Raw genomic sequence first — 12,828 nt, forward strand, 5'->3', positions numbered from 1 at the left:
TAAACACGTAATTTTATTTAACTAAGCCAAAAACTTAGTGTCACTTATTTTTTTCTCTGTCCTAACAAGAATTAAATGAATGTTGTGATTTTCTGGAAAGTGCAGCGAGATTAAATGTGGGGAATTCAGTCTCTGTGTTTGTGAGCTGATGTTTTCCTCTCACAGGTCAGTGCCTGCATTGAAATACCAAGAGGGATCTAAGGGCTGGTGTTTGCTGGGCACTGGGGTGTTCGCATATGGGGTGGGGCCTCCGGTGGACGGGGCGGGGCAGGGCGTTAGTCTCCCCCAGCTGGCGGTTCACGCCCTGCCCATGGTGTTGCAATGACAGAGGCTGCCCAGGCTGCACTTGTAGCGAGGTTCCCCCACTAGGTGGCGGCGCAGGGGCTGCAGGAGACAGGCAGGTGGCAGCAGGGGAAGTGGTGACACAGGAGCTCTCAGCAGCAGGGTGAAGGACAATGCCGTGGAGTGGCAGCGACGCAGAGTGAACAGGGCAGACTGAGAGCCACTTGAAGGAGTGGCAGCAGCAGAAGCTGAGAGTTTGCTTGATGCCTTTGCCCGCTGCTGTTTTCTGCTGGTCGCTGGGTGACAGTTCCTGCCTGTGGCAGCTGGGGGCTGCGGGTCCTCGCTGCCTGTGGCGGCCAGGATCCGGGGTCCTCGCTGCCCATGGCACCCAGGGTCCATGGGGTCCCCTCGCTGCCCCTGGCGGCCGGGTGCTGGGGGGTCCCCTCGCTGCCCGTGGCACCCGTGGTCCTTGGGGTCCCCTTGCTGCCCATGGCACCCGGGGTCCATGGGGTCCCCTCTCTGCCCGTGGCAGCCGGAAGCTGGGGGGTCCCCTCGCTGCCCGTGGTGGCCGGGGGCCATGGGGTCCCCTCACTGCCCGTGGCAGCCAGGGTCCATGGGGTCCTCTCGCTGCCCGTGGCGGCCGGGGGCCATGGGGTCCCCTCGCCGCCCATGGCGGCTGGGAGCTGTGGGGTCCCCTCGCTGCCTGTGGCGCCCAGGGTCCATGGGGTCCCCTCGCTGCCTGTGGCGGCCGGGGGCTGTGGGGTCCCCTCACTGCCTATGGCGCCCGGGGTCCATGGGGTCCCCTCGCTTCCCGTGGTGGCTGGGGGCCATGGGGTCCCCTCGCTGCCCATGGTGGCCATGGTCCGTGGGGTCCCGATGGCAGCTGGGGGCTCTGGCATCCACCTGCAGTGGCTGGGAGCTATGGGGCCATCTGCAATGGCATTTGGCTGAGGCTTCTCCTCACCCCCCATGGTGACTGCGCACTCCAGGCTCTGCCTGCGGTGTCTGAGAGCTGGGGGCTCCCTCGCTTGCCTGTGTCAGCTGGGAGCTCCAAGGAGCTGCAGAGTCTATTAGCAATGACGTGGGGCTGCAGGGTCCTCACGCCATCAATGCCTGCTGGGAAATCCTGGGTCCGCTCACAGCAGCTGGGAGCTCTGGGGTCTACTTGTAGGAGCTGGGAGCTGCAGGGTCCATATACAGTGGTGTGGGGCTGTGGGGGCTCCCCCGCCACCCATGGCTGCAGAGGTAGTATATATATTGTGTGAATGGTGCTCACATAACACAGAGAAAGTTGCCTATGCAGCTCACAATAGTAAATAGGGGCAGACCAGAAGAGATCTTCTTTCCAAGTGGGAATTGTGCAGGGAGGAACAACAGACCTAGTGCAGCTGTGTTGCCACTGTCTACTAGCACTGAAATGGTTCAGAATGCCTTGGGTCAAGTGGCACCAGTTCTAAAAGTAAGGGTGATTTAGTGCTGTGGTTCTCAAACAGGGGTATCCAATGGTCTTCCAGGGGGTACAGCAACTCATCTAGATATTTGCCTAGTTTTACAACAGGCTACATAGAAAGCACTAGCAAATTTGTAACAAATTAAAATTCATACGTTGATCTGTTTATACTGTTCTCTATATACACTGAAATGTAAGTACAATACTTATATTCAAGGGATTTATTTTTATAAATATTGCATCTGATTTTGTAAGCAAGTAGTTTTTAAGTGAGGTAAAAAATGGGGGTATGCAAGAGAAATCAGACTCCTGAAAGGGGTACAGGTGTCTCTAAAGGTTGAGAGCCACTGATTTAGTGCAGGTACCACCGGTAACATAGAACCCTGCAAAAACTTCTAGTCCAGATGAATTTGAGAGCAAGACAGAGAGAAACAGCTGCGGAGCATGCTAGCTAAGGCTGACCTGTCTGGATTGTCTGTGCCTGACAAGCTGTCATGTGCTACAGAGGAGCCTGTGAGAGGTATGGCAAAGCAAGAGGGTTTGATTAGTTGCTAGGAGCTCCACATGCTAATCAGGAGGTGTGTTTCTGTAAATAGCGACATAAACATCTTCTAATGGCCAGTGTGCTAAAGCTGTCTCAATTGTGCTTAATGAAATGGGGACCTGGTTTTAGATTTTTGTTCTTTAATTCGCTGGGGGTGAAACCCCTTGTATGAAAACATTCACCGTGGGAAGAAAGCTTGTGCATATTAGCCTGGATGTGTAGCCGAGGACAGTTTTGTTAAGACTGTACTTTCAGGGATCATTTCTATAGTTTGTAACTAGAGAAGTGTGGTTGAAAGTGTATGATCTCGCTAACTATGGGGATGAGTTAAAGTGTTCTTTTCTGAGCATGAAGTGAGTGGATAGTGGTGCTTTAATGCATCTGCTGTCTGCTATTGATGAGTGTTCTTGTTTTCCTTTTGGGAAGCTGAGAGGAAAAGAGCACAGACTGAGTGGTTAGTCCTTATAAAACAAGTTTAAAAATAAATGTTTTGGCTTTTTTTTTGTATTATCTGAACTTGTTTAAAGCTTTTCTTCAGTTCTCTTTAAAAAATAGTAAAGGTAGTGTGAAAATGGTGTTTTAGAAGTTTCTAGTTCAGTACTTACTGAAAGATTTTAAAGATTTCTTTATGCTGCTCTCTCTTTTTTTTCTTGTAATCTATTTCAGAATTTAGGTAGGGTCCTGTGTCTGCATGTTCTTTTCCTTTTCCATTTGCTTCTCCACTTCTCTCTTCTTCCTGTCCCATTTTTTGGGAAGCCCCTATTTTTACTTCTCCTGCTCTGGCAGGGGGTACACAGTTTGCTCTTGGCCCCAAGCACATCAGACAATCCACACAGGATCTGAGAGTTGCTGTCTCCTGGCTGTATAGTGGGTAGAGGGTTCTAAAGCTGTCTCAGGGTATGTCTACACTATGGGATTATTCTGATTTTACAGAAACCAGTTTTTGGAAACAGATTATATAAAGTCAAGTGCACGCGGCCACACTAAGCACATTAATTCGGCCGTGTGCATCCATGTACCGAGGTTAGCATCGATTTCTGGAGCATTGCACCATGGGTAGCTATCCCATAGTTCCCACAGTCTCCCCCACCCATTGGAATTCTGGGTTGAGATACCAGTGCATGATGGGGCAAAATCAGCATCGCGGTGATTCTGAGTAAATGTCATCAGTCAATCCTCCCTCTGTGAAATCAACGGCAGACAATCATTTTGCGCCCTTTTCCCTGGATTGCCTGAGCAGACACCATAGCACGGCAATCATGGAACCCATTCAGCCTTTTGTCACCGTCACTTTATGTCTACTGGATGGCGCTGACAGACGCGGTACTGTAACACTACACAGCAGCATTCCCTTGCTTTTTGCAAGTTAGCAAAGATGGCTACCAGCCATACTGTACCATGTGCTGCTTTGCAAGTTTACAATGACAGTTACCAGTTATACTGTACTGTCTGCTGCTGTCCTGGATGCTCCTGGCTGGCCTAGGTGAGGTTGGCCAGGGGTATATGGACAAAAATGGGAATGACTCCCCAGCTCATTCCCTTCTTTAAGTTTTGTCTGAAGGGAGAGTCAGTCCTGCCTAGACTATCAGGCAAGCCTCCTAAAGAACCAGAGAGACAAACGGTCGTTCCAGCTCAGAGCCCCAGACATCCTGCAGAAATGATGGGCTGCATGCCATTCTAGGGGGTGCCCCTGCAACAACCCCATCCATTGCTTCCCTCCTCCCCCACCCCTCCTGGGCTACCGTGGCAGTTATCCCCCCATTTGTGTGATGAAGTAATAAAGAATGCAGGAATTTGAAACAACACTGACTTTATTGCCTCTGCAAGTAGAGTTCAAAGTGGGGAGGGGAGAGAAGCCTCCAGCTGCTATGATATTCCAGGCAGGACTGAATCTCCATTAGACAAAGCTTAAAGAAGAGAATTACCTGATAATCATTCCCATTTTTGCCCAGGCACCCCCACCTGACCTCACCAAGACCTGCCAGGAGCACTCATGGGACAACGATGAGGGATATCAGCCCTACCATACCATCTAGAGAAGGGAAGGGGACACTGCTGTGTAGTGCTGCAGCACCACATCTGCCAGCACCATCCAGTAGACATACAGCGACATTGAAAAAAAAGGCGAGAAATGATTTTTTCCCTTTGCTTTCATGGGGAGGGAGGGGGACAACATATACCCTGAACCACCTGCGACAATATTTTTGACCCTTTAGGCTTTGGGAACTCAGCCAATAATTCAAATTGTTTTTGGAGAGTGCAGGAACTGTGGGATAGCTACAGACGTCAGTTGCCCCTCCCTCCATGAGCATCCATTTCATTCTTTGGCTTTCTGGTACGCTTGTCTCAGCTCTTAAGTTTCAGCACTGTGTCGAGTCCCTGTTGTGGCCTCTGTCTATCATGGCCTTGGAGATTTTTTCAAATGCTTTGGCATTTTGTCTTTTGGAACGGAGTTCTGATAGAACAGATTCATCTCCCCATACAGAGATCAGCTTCAGTATCTCCCATACGGTCCATGCTGGAGCTCTTTTTTGATTCTGGGACTGCATGGTCACCTGTGCTGATCGGCACTCCATGCTGGACAAACAGGAAATGAAATTCAAAAGTTCACGAGGCTTTTCCTGTCAACCTGGCCAGTGCATCCGAGTTCAGATTGCTGTCCTGAGTGGTCACAATGGTGCACTGTGGGATGGCGCCTGGAGGCCAATACCATTGAATTGCGGCCACAATAACCCTAATCCGACATGGCAATACCGATTTCAGTGCTACTCCCCTCGTCGGGGAGGAGTACAGATACCGGTATTAAGAGCCCTTTAGATCGATCTAAAGGGCTTCATTGTGTGGACGGGTGCAGGGTTAATGCGATTTAACGCTGCTAAATTTGATATAAAATCGTAGTATTGACCGGGCCAGAGAGAGCAGCAGGTTTCCCCTATTGTTTCCCGCTCTTGTTTTCTTGATTAGTTTCTCCTCTACACCAACTTGTTTGGTTTCTTTCTCAGCCTGGCTAGCTCAGTTGGTAGCGCATCAGACTTTTAATCTGAGGGTCCAGAGTTCAAGTCTATGTTCAGGTGATAAACTACTCACAAAGATCTTAAACTGTCTTTCTCATGTTCTCTTTGTTACTTTTTCTCTTCAGGATTTTCCCTTTCCTCAGAAGGGCCTTTTTGTGTGTGGGTTTGAAGGGGCAACTTCCTGACAGCCCCTCTGTCCTTGCAGCCTGGAGGAATAAAGGTCTCTGGGCATAGAGCATGTTCCTCCCCTGCACGCGCGCGCGCACACACAGACACACACACACACACACACCTGAAAATCCCTAAGGAATTAGAATCACCTGCTGCCTTCCCCTTTCCTGTTGGATCCCCAAACAAGGATGCTCTTCAGCCTAAACCCATGTCCCCTCTTTTCCCAGTGCCCCTCAATCCCAGCCCTCAGTCCCTCCTATGCTCACTGCTCCTCACTCCCAACCGGAGCCTGCTCCTCTTCACCCTTCCCCTCTGTCCCAACCCACAGCCCCCTCCTATTCCCAGTGCCCCTCAATCCCCATCCACAGGCCCCCTCCTCCTCATGCTGCTCCTCAATCCCAACCCACGGTTCCCTCCTTCCCTCCAGCAGCAGGTGCTTCAGACCCCTCAGGAAGATTTTCTTGCAAGGTTTCGTGTAGGAGTCTGCATGTGGATTTTACAATATGTTGGAAATCTGTTGGGTTGCTTGCCGAAATGATCACTTGTGGCTGGTGTTGGATTCCCAGTCTCCATGTTATAGGGGCAGGAGAAATAAAGGGTTTTTATCCTTGTTGTGTGAATCGAGGGCAGCACAACTGTGCTTGGCAGACCCCGATTGAGGGACTCACCCTCAATTCAATAGCACTTGCTAGGCAGGGGACAGGGGTTCCAAAGCCAAGTGGGCCAAGCTCTGGATCTCAATACTAAAATTGAGGTGTCAGACCAACGTTAGGACAGGGTGGTTGTGAAGAGATGAGTGAGTCCCTAGACAACATAGTGAGTATGGAGCCTTCTTATTTCCCCCCTTTTCCACCCAGGATGGCAGGTGAACTCTACAGAGATACCTCTGGGCTTGCACTGACTAAGGACAACAGCTGTGAGTGGGGTGCAGAGAGGGGATGGCTCATGTTAGAGGACTTTTGTTTGCTGGACTTACAAATCGTAGGGAGAAGGACACTGCCCAGCTTATCTGGGGGGTGGGTCTTTCCCTCGTGGTTTATGTTTATGTGTTGGGGCTGCTGACATAACTTCTGCTAACCCTGGGCTTACATTGCAGTGTAGACATACCCTGAGAGGGCATCTATACTGTGATAAAATCCCACTGGCCCGGCTGGCCTGGATGGTCTGATTTGGGCTCCTGGGGCTCAGACTGGAGCCCAGGCTCAGAGACCCTCACCCCTCGTGGGGTCTCGGAGGCTGGGCTCAAGCCCAAGTGTCTACACTGTAATTTTATAACCCTGCAGCACAAGCCCCACAAGCCTGAATCAACTGACCCAGGGCTTGAGAATAGTGACGTGGGTGTGTTAATGGCAGTGTAGACATAATGCTAGGCTATGTCCACACTACAATGAAACACCCATGGCTGCCCCGTGCCAGTGCAGGCTCCCAGGCTAGGGCCGTGGGGTGGTAAATTTGCACTGTAGACATCTCAGATCAAGCTCAATATCGGGCTCTGGGACCCCACGAGGTTGGGAGGGAGTTTAGCAAGCAAAAAAGGTAAAATGTCAGTGGAGTATTACCCTGGACTCAATGGCAGTTCTCCATTGGTCTGTCTGCTTTGGGGAAGGGACAATAACACGTCCTGCTGCATTCGTTATTTCAAAGGGCGGTTTAGGATTTTCTTTCTCACACACGGTGCACGAAGCAGGACTCAATCCTTGGTGTAAAGTAAATGAGCCGCTCACAGATTCTGGCAGCCACAATGAGCATTTGCTGTGAGAGCCCAGACCTGCCCCTGTCCCAGAGGGAGAGGGGTCATCTGTGACAGGCTGAACCACTGACCTATCAGCTCTTAACTCCCAAACTTTCAGTAATTCTGTTATCAGTGCCTGTGAGTATAATCTAAACAGCCATACTGGGCTGGACCAAAGGCCCATCTAGCTCTGTGTTTTGTCCTCTGACAGTAGCCAATACCAGGTGCCCCACGAGTTACACAACAAGTCACCACTGGGAGTTGAACCCAGGATTTCCTGTTTACAAGACAGGCACTTTAGGCAGCTAAGCCATGGTGCCTACCTATGGCTAAACTACCGTGTCTGCCCACACCGGACTCCCTGCCATCGCTACCAGGGCCTGACAAGCTTTGCTTGTGTTTGGATTCTGCAAAGCAGAGGAGCAGGTGAGGTTTTCCTTGCAAGCTGTGTGTGTGTGTGTGTGAATATCTTTGGCCAGGTCTGCACTGCAAAGTTATTTCAGCATCATTATATTGCTCAGGTGTGTGAAAAACACACAACAGTCCTCGGTCAGCAGCTTGTGGCTGGTGCACACACTGCAATGCCATGTCTGGTGACAAACTGCCTCTTTTGGTGACAAAATAAAACCACCTTGACAAGAGGTCTAGAGCTTTTGCAGCAAACTCAAAGTGACAAATTGTCAGTCTAAATGCTGCTGGATTGCTGGTCATTATATCACCATAACTGGCCTCCACAAGTATCCCACCATGCCTGCTGTGAAATCACCTGCCTTGCATTCCTGTTACAGAGGTTGGGTCCCTCCCCTTTCATAGCTCCAGAAAGTTCTGACAGCTGAGCTGCTATTTACACTGGAATTAGGTTAATATAACTGCATTGTCAGCCTAAGTAATGTAATTACTCCAACCTAATTTTGTAGTGTAGACCTGTCCAAAGAATCACACACACACCTTGGGACCAAAACTTCACCTACTCCTCTGCTTTACAGAATCCAAACATGAGCAAAGCTTGTCAGGGCCCAGTGGGGATTGGCAGAGATTCAGGTGTGGGCAGACACAATGGCTTAAATAACCACAGGTGTCATAGTTTAGCTGATTAAAGCACCTGTCCTGTAAACAAAAGATTCTGGGTTCAACTCCCAGTGGTACCTTGAGGAGTGGCTTTTGGGGCACCTGGTATTGGCTATTGTCAGAAGACAAGATTCAGAGCTAGATGGACTTATGGCTTAAATTACACTCACAGGCACTGATAATAGAGTTACTGAAAGTTTGGGTGTTAAGAGCTGATAGGTCAGTGGTCCAGTTCCCTCAATGTGGTTTTACCATTTCCACTTGCTAAACTCCCTCCCAACCTCTATAAAATTACAGTGCAGACATATGGGCTTGAGCCCAACCTCTGAGGCCCCACGAGGGGTGAGGGTTTCTGAACCCAGGCTTCAGCATGAACACAAATATCTGCACCACAGTTTTTAGCCCCTCAGCTTTAGCTCCAGGAGCCCAAGTCAGATGACCCAGGCCAGCCCTGCTGCCATCTTTATCCCAGGAGAGATGGACTCTAAGGGTACGTCTCCATTGCAATGTAAGCCCAGGTGTGGCACGCTGTGCTCAAAGCAGCACCTGGAAGCCCCATATTCACCACTCTCATATAACGATGACATGGTTTGTACAAAGTCTGCCTGGTGAGGTATCATTTCAAAAGTCTTCATCTGTTGAACATTAAAATCGTGTTGGATTGTGTGTGCTCACATTGGTTGGGAAGTTATGAAGTTTTGCTCTGTGTGCGTTACTGAGATATGTTATGAGGTGGGGAAATGCCCCCCACCAGCCTTTCAGGTGTGACAATGGAGGAGCCAGACTCGCTGCTGGCCCATTGAAGGTATCCACACTCCCAAGGACTATCCCAGGAACCGTGTACAATGCAGGCTTCTCCGAGATAGCACAGCGACAATGGACGCTGCTTGACTCACATTGTAGCAAAGGAGCTTCCTAGCAAGTTGGAAGAAACTATGAAAGGGAGGAAGAGACATCATGACTTGGCCTCTCTCCCCCACACCTCAATACCTGTAAACACATCTGGAGGACAAACACTGAACTGAGATGAATCATAAGAGAATAATAATAATAGATTCAAATCAACGTCCCCAAACAGACTAGTATGGGTGTTTCAGCAGAAAATTTTCAGTCTGGGGAATTTTGTTTTCTCAGTCAGACCTTGCCAAGGGAAGCAGGGAGAAAATGTTTGAGTTGCCTCCTTCAGAACAGCTTGGTCTAGACACTAGCTCTGGTTCACTGCTCTGGCCTTGCTCGGGTTGAGGATATTTTAATAATTTGGGGAGGTGCCAGGGTGGTTGAGGGAGATGAGGAGGATGTTCCCTTTTGAGATAAAAACTAAGAAATACAGAACTAGAGAATATTTTTTTCTTTTTTAGAAATCTGGGATTTAGACATTTTATTTAAAGTAAGGGAGTTCTGAGTATCTGTTTGCAAGAAGTACCATTGTTTGATCTGTCATTGTACCAAAGGGGGAGATGGTTGTCTATAAAGGATGGGTGAAGACTAAATGCATCCGATGAGGATGGGATTCGAACCCACGCGTGCAGAGCACAATGGATTAGCAGTCCATCACCTTAACCACTCGGCCACCTCATCAAAAGTGTGAAAAAAAGGACAGGAGGAGAAATCTAAGGTCAGCAGAGACAGGAGCAATAAGGCATTTTTAAATACTAAGCGGAAGCAGGGGCTGAATGAGCTCCCTCCTCACATCTAGTGAGGAGCTGGGGGAAAGACTTCAGGAACAGACGATGTTTGCATAGACAAACCTACTCTGCCTAGATATGCAGCATGATGGGGCCACTTTCCCAAAAATGGCCAGTTTTGGCTGGTGGCGGGTTACAAATCACTTTAGGATTGAGTGGAATGAAATGTTATTATCCTTCCTGCATGAGTGAAGGGCAGCAGAACATACCTAGTCGGTCCTGATGGAGGGGTAGGTGGGTGAGGAATAGCTTTTATTGGACTTCATAGAAGTGATTGAGAACATCACCCTAAACCAGTGGTCCCCAAACATTTCACACTGTGCCCTCTTATCCAGTTGGGGGAGGGCAAAACCAGAGCTTGAGGGATTCAGCCCTGGGTGGTGGGGCTTAGACTTTTGGCTTCAGCCCCAGGCCCTAAGAAGTCTAATGCCAGCCCGGGTGACCCCATTAAAACAGGGTTATGACCCACTTTGGGGTCCTGACTCACAGTTTGAGAACCACTGCTCTATGCTAAAGGGAGAGAGTTTTCCTGTGGGTGTAGTTAATCCACTTCCCCAAGAGATGGCAGCTATGTCAGTGGGAGGAGCTATATCAGTGGGTGTGCAAGCTGTGGTGTTTGCCACATTTAACAAGTTTAATCAAACCCCATTTTTTAAACCATCTGTAGCCTGGGAATGGCAAAGGACCTCGATGAAGGAGGGTCTGTCCTTTAAAGTCCTGGAGATCATGAGTCCATGCTTTTGCCATCATGGGAGTATAGCTGAGTGGTAAAGTGCTTGATTGCAGATCAAGTGGTCCTTGATTCAAACCCCAGTGTTTTCTTATAACCTTCTTTCTTTTTTTAAAAAAAAGGAAAACATTTTCATTTTCATTCTCCATTCTGTTCAGGAGCTCCACTGTACAGGGTGCTTGATATGGATGTAAACACTCAACATTTCACTGTCCAAATGCATAAATACCTAGCAAAGCTGTCTATCAGCTGAAATCAGTTTCAGTCCTCAAAGTGTCAATTTATGTTTTCATCAATTAAACAAAGGTATCATATGAATGTACATTTGCAGATCCCTCTTCTCCAGGAGCTGTGCTGTGCAGAAGAACAAGAGTCACATCCAGCTGCAGTTCAGGAGTCTGATAACCAAAGAGCTGTTGCCAGCTTAAAGAGCCTGAGGCGGAGCAACAGCAGGGTTCATTGCCCGGTGTGCGTAGCACTAATTGACACACCAGGGTGGAGAAGCAAAATCAGGTTTATTTGAGCCCAAATAAGGTGCCAGGGAGAAAAAGCATTCTCAAATCCTGCACACCCGCGTGCAGGCGGGGTCCCAGCATTTATACCCCTCTTGTTTGTGTAAGCCTTTTGTTCGGTTTTCCCCCTCACCCCTCCCTTCCCAACAGCAGTTACTTTAAACATTACATTTCAGCGTGTTAGAAAAGTTCTCATTCGCATGCTTATCTATGGCCTTCACAGCACAAACGCATACAGATTTTCCTCCCCCCTCTCCCCCTCCTCCCTGCCGCTTCTGCTGTTTTAAACTCCTGCATTTGCAAGCTGAGACAGCTGACAGTTACACATTTTGCTTGCTGTCTCTTAGCATCTTAGGCTGGTTAAAGTTCACAGCATGGAAGACCTCTGGTTCACTCAGGCCTGCAGTCACAATTTTGGTTTACTTAGGCCTAGTGACACCAACAGAGCCAATAAATGTTCTGAGGGCTGGAGAAAAATGCCTTCTAGTGAGCTATTGAACAAGCTCAACCTGTTTAGCTTATCAAAAGAAGATTGAAAGGTGACTTCATTGAAGTGTTGAGGGGCCTTAATGGAGAGAAAAGGTTGGGTATGAAAGGGCTCTTGAATCTAGCAGAGAAAGGCATAACAAGACCCAGTGGCTGGACGGTGAAAAAAGACAAATTCATATTACAAATAAGATGCAAATATTCAACAGCGAGGATGATTCACCACAGGAACAAGTTACCAAGGAAAGAGGTCGATTTGCCATCTCCTGATGTCATTTAATGAAGACTAGATGCCTTTCTGGAATGTGTTTGCCCCAAAGTAGCTCTTGTGTCATACAGGAGGCCTGTGATATGCAGGGGGTCGGATTAGATGCTCTAATGGTCTCTTCTGGCCATAAAGTCGACTCATTTCTGAAAAACTGAGTGTAGCATTGGGAGTAGTGTCTGATGTTTTCCTGTCTAGCCGGCTTGCTGCCTAGAACGAACGCTCCTTGAGTGGGGTGATCCACAGGGAGTAGCTCAAACCTCCAAAGTGCCTGGGCAGGGGCAGGACATTAGCACAGCAAGGGAGGGGTGTGGCAGTGACATCACAAAGGCTTTTTGCAGGACCTCAGACTATTGGTCAAAGGTGGTGGGGAGGTGGTGACCTCACAGAGAGATGCTGACATCAGCCAGGCAGGACAGGGGCGAGGGGCCAGGGAAACCTCAGAGACCCCTGTGGCTTTGCTTCAGCAAGTCTCCTTCTCCAGGTCTCTCTTTGATGACTGAGAGAGTATTCGGGTTCACGTACGTGAGCACCAGGGGGAACCCCTTTTGAGTTTTCTCCTTCCCTTTTCGTGATTTTACTAGAAAACAGAAGTCCCTGTTTAGAAGGTAAGAGCCTCCTCAAGGGAAGGGGTGTCATGGGCGTGTCACAGTTCGGATGCCAGTGGCCCCCCTACACTGTAAGGAAACTCCCGCCACCTGCTCTGTGTTTGCAGTGCGGGAGAGAGCAGCATCCATGGCAGTGATTTGCTCCTGGCAGCCGGAGCAGAGCAGCAGGCTCAGCTGTCAGAACTTCCCGCGGTGATGAAAGGGGAGGGGCCCATGGCTCTGTAGCAGGAATGCAGGGCAGACTAGTTCACAGCAGGCATTGTGGGATACTGGGGAAGGCC

The 12,828-nt window shown here is 49.2% G+C and overlaps 2 non-coding genes across 2 annotated transcripts; one reads left to right on the forward strand and one right to left on the reverse strand.

Moving 5' to 3' along the window:
• Positions 1-2,515: 2,515 nt before the first annotated feature.
• Positions 2,516-2,732, forward strand: LOC120376572. The gene has a single exon (XR_005587430.1). It is a non-coding gene; the product is annotated as a small nucleolar RNA U3 (small nucleolar RNA).
• Positions 2,733-9,757: 7,025 nt separating this feature from the next.
• TRNAS-GCU lies at positions 9,758-9,839 on the reverse strand. The gene has a single exon. It is a non-coding gene; the product is annotated as a tRNA-Ser (tRNA).
• Between the last annotated feature and the right edge of the window lie 2,989 nt (positions 9,840-12,828).

The sequence above is a fragment of the Mauremys reevesii genome, linkage group 12, assembly GCF_016161935.1.
Source record: "Mauremys reevesii isolate NIE-2019 linkage group 12, ASM1616193v1, whole genome shotgun sequence".
Classification (NCBI taxonomy): domain Eukaryota; kingdom Metazoa; phylum Chordata; order Testudines; family Geoemydidae; genus Mauremys; species Mauremys reevesii.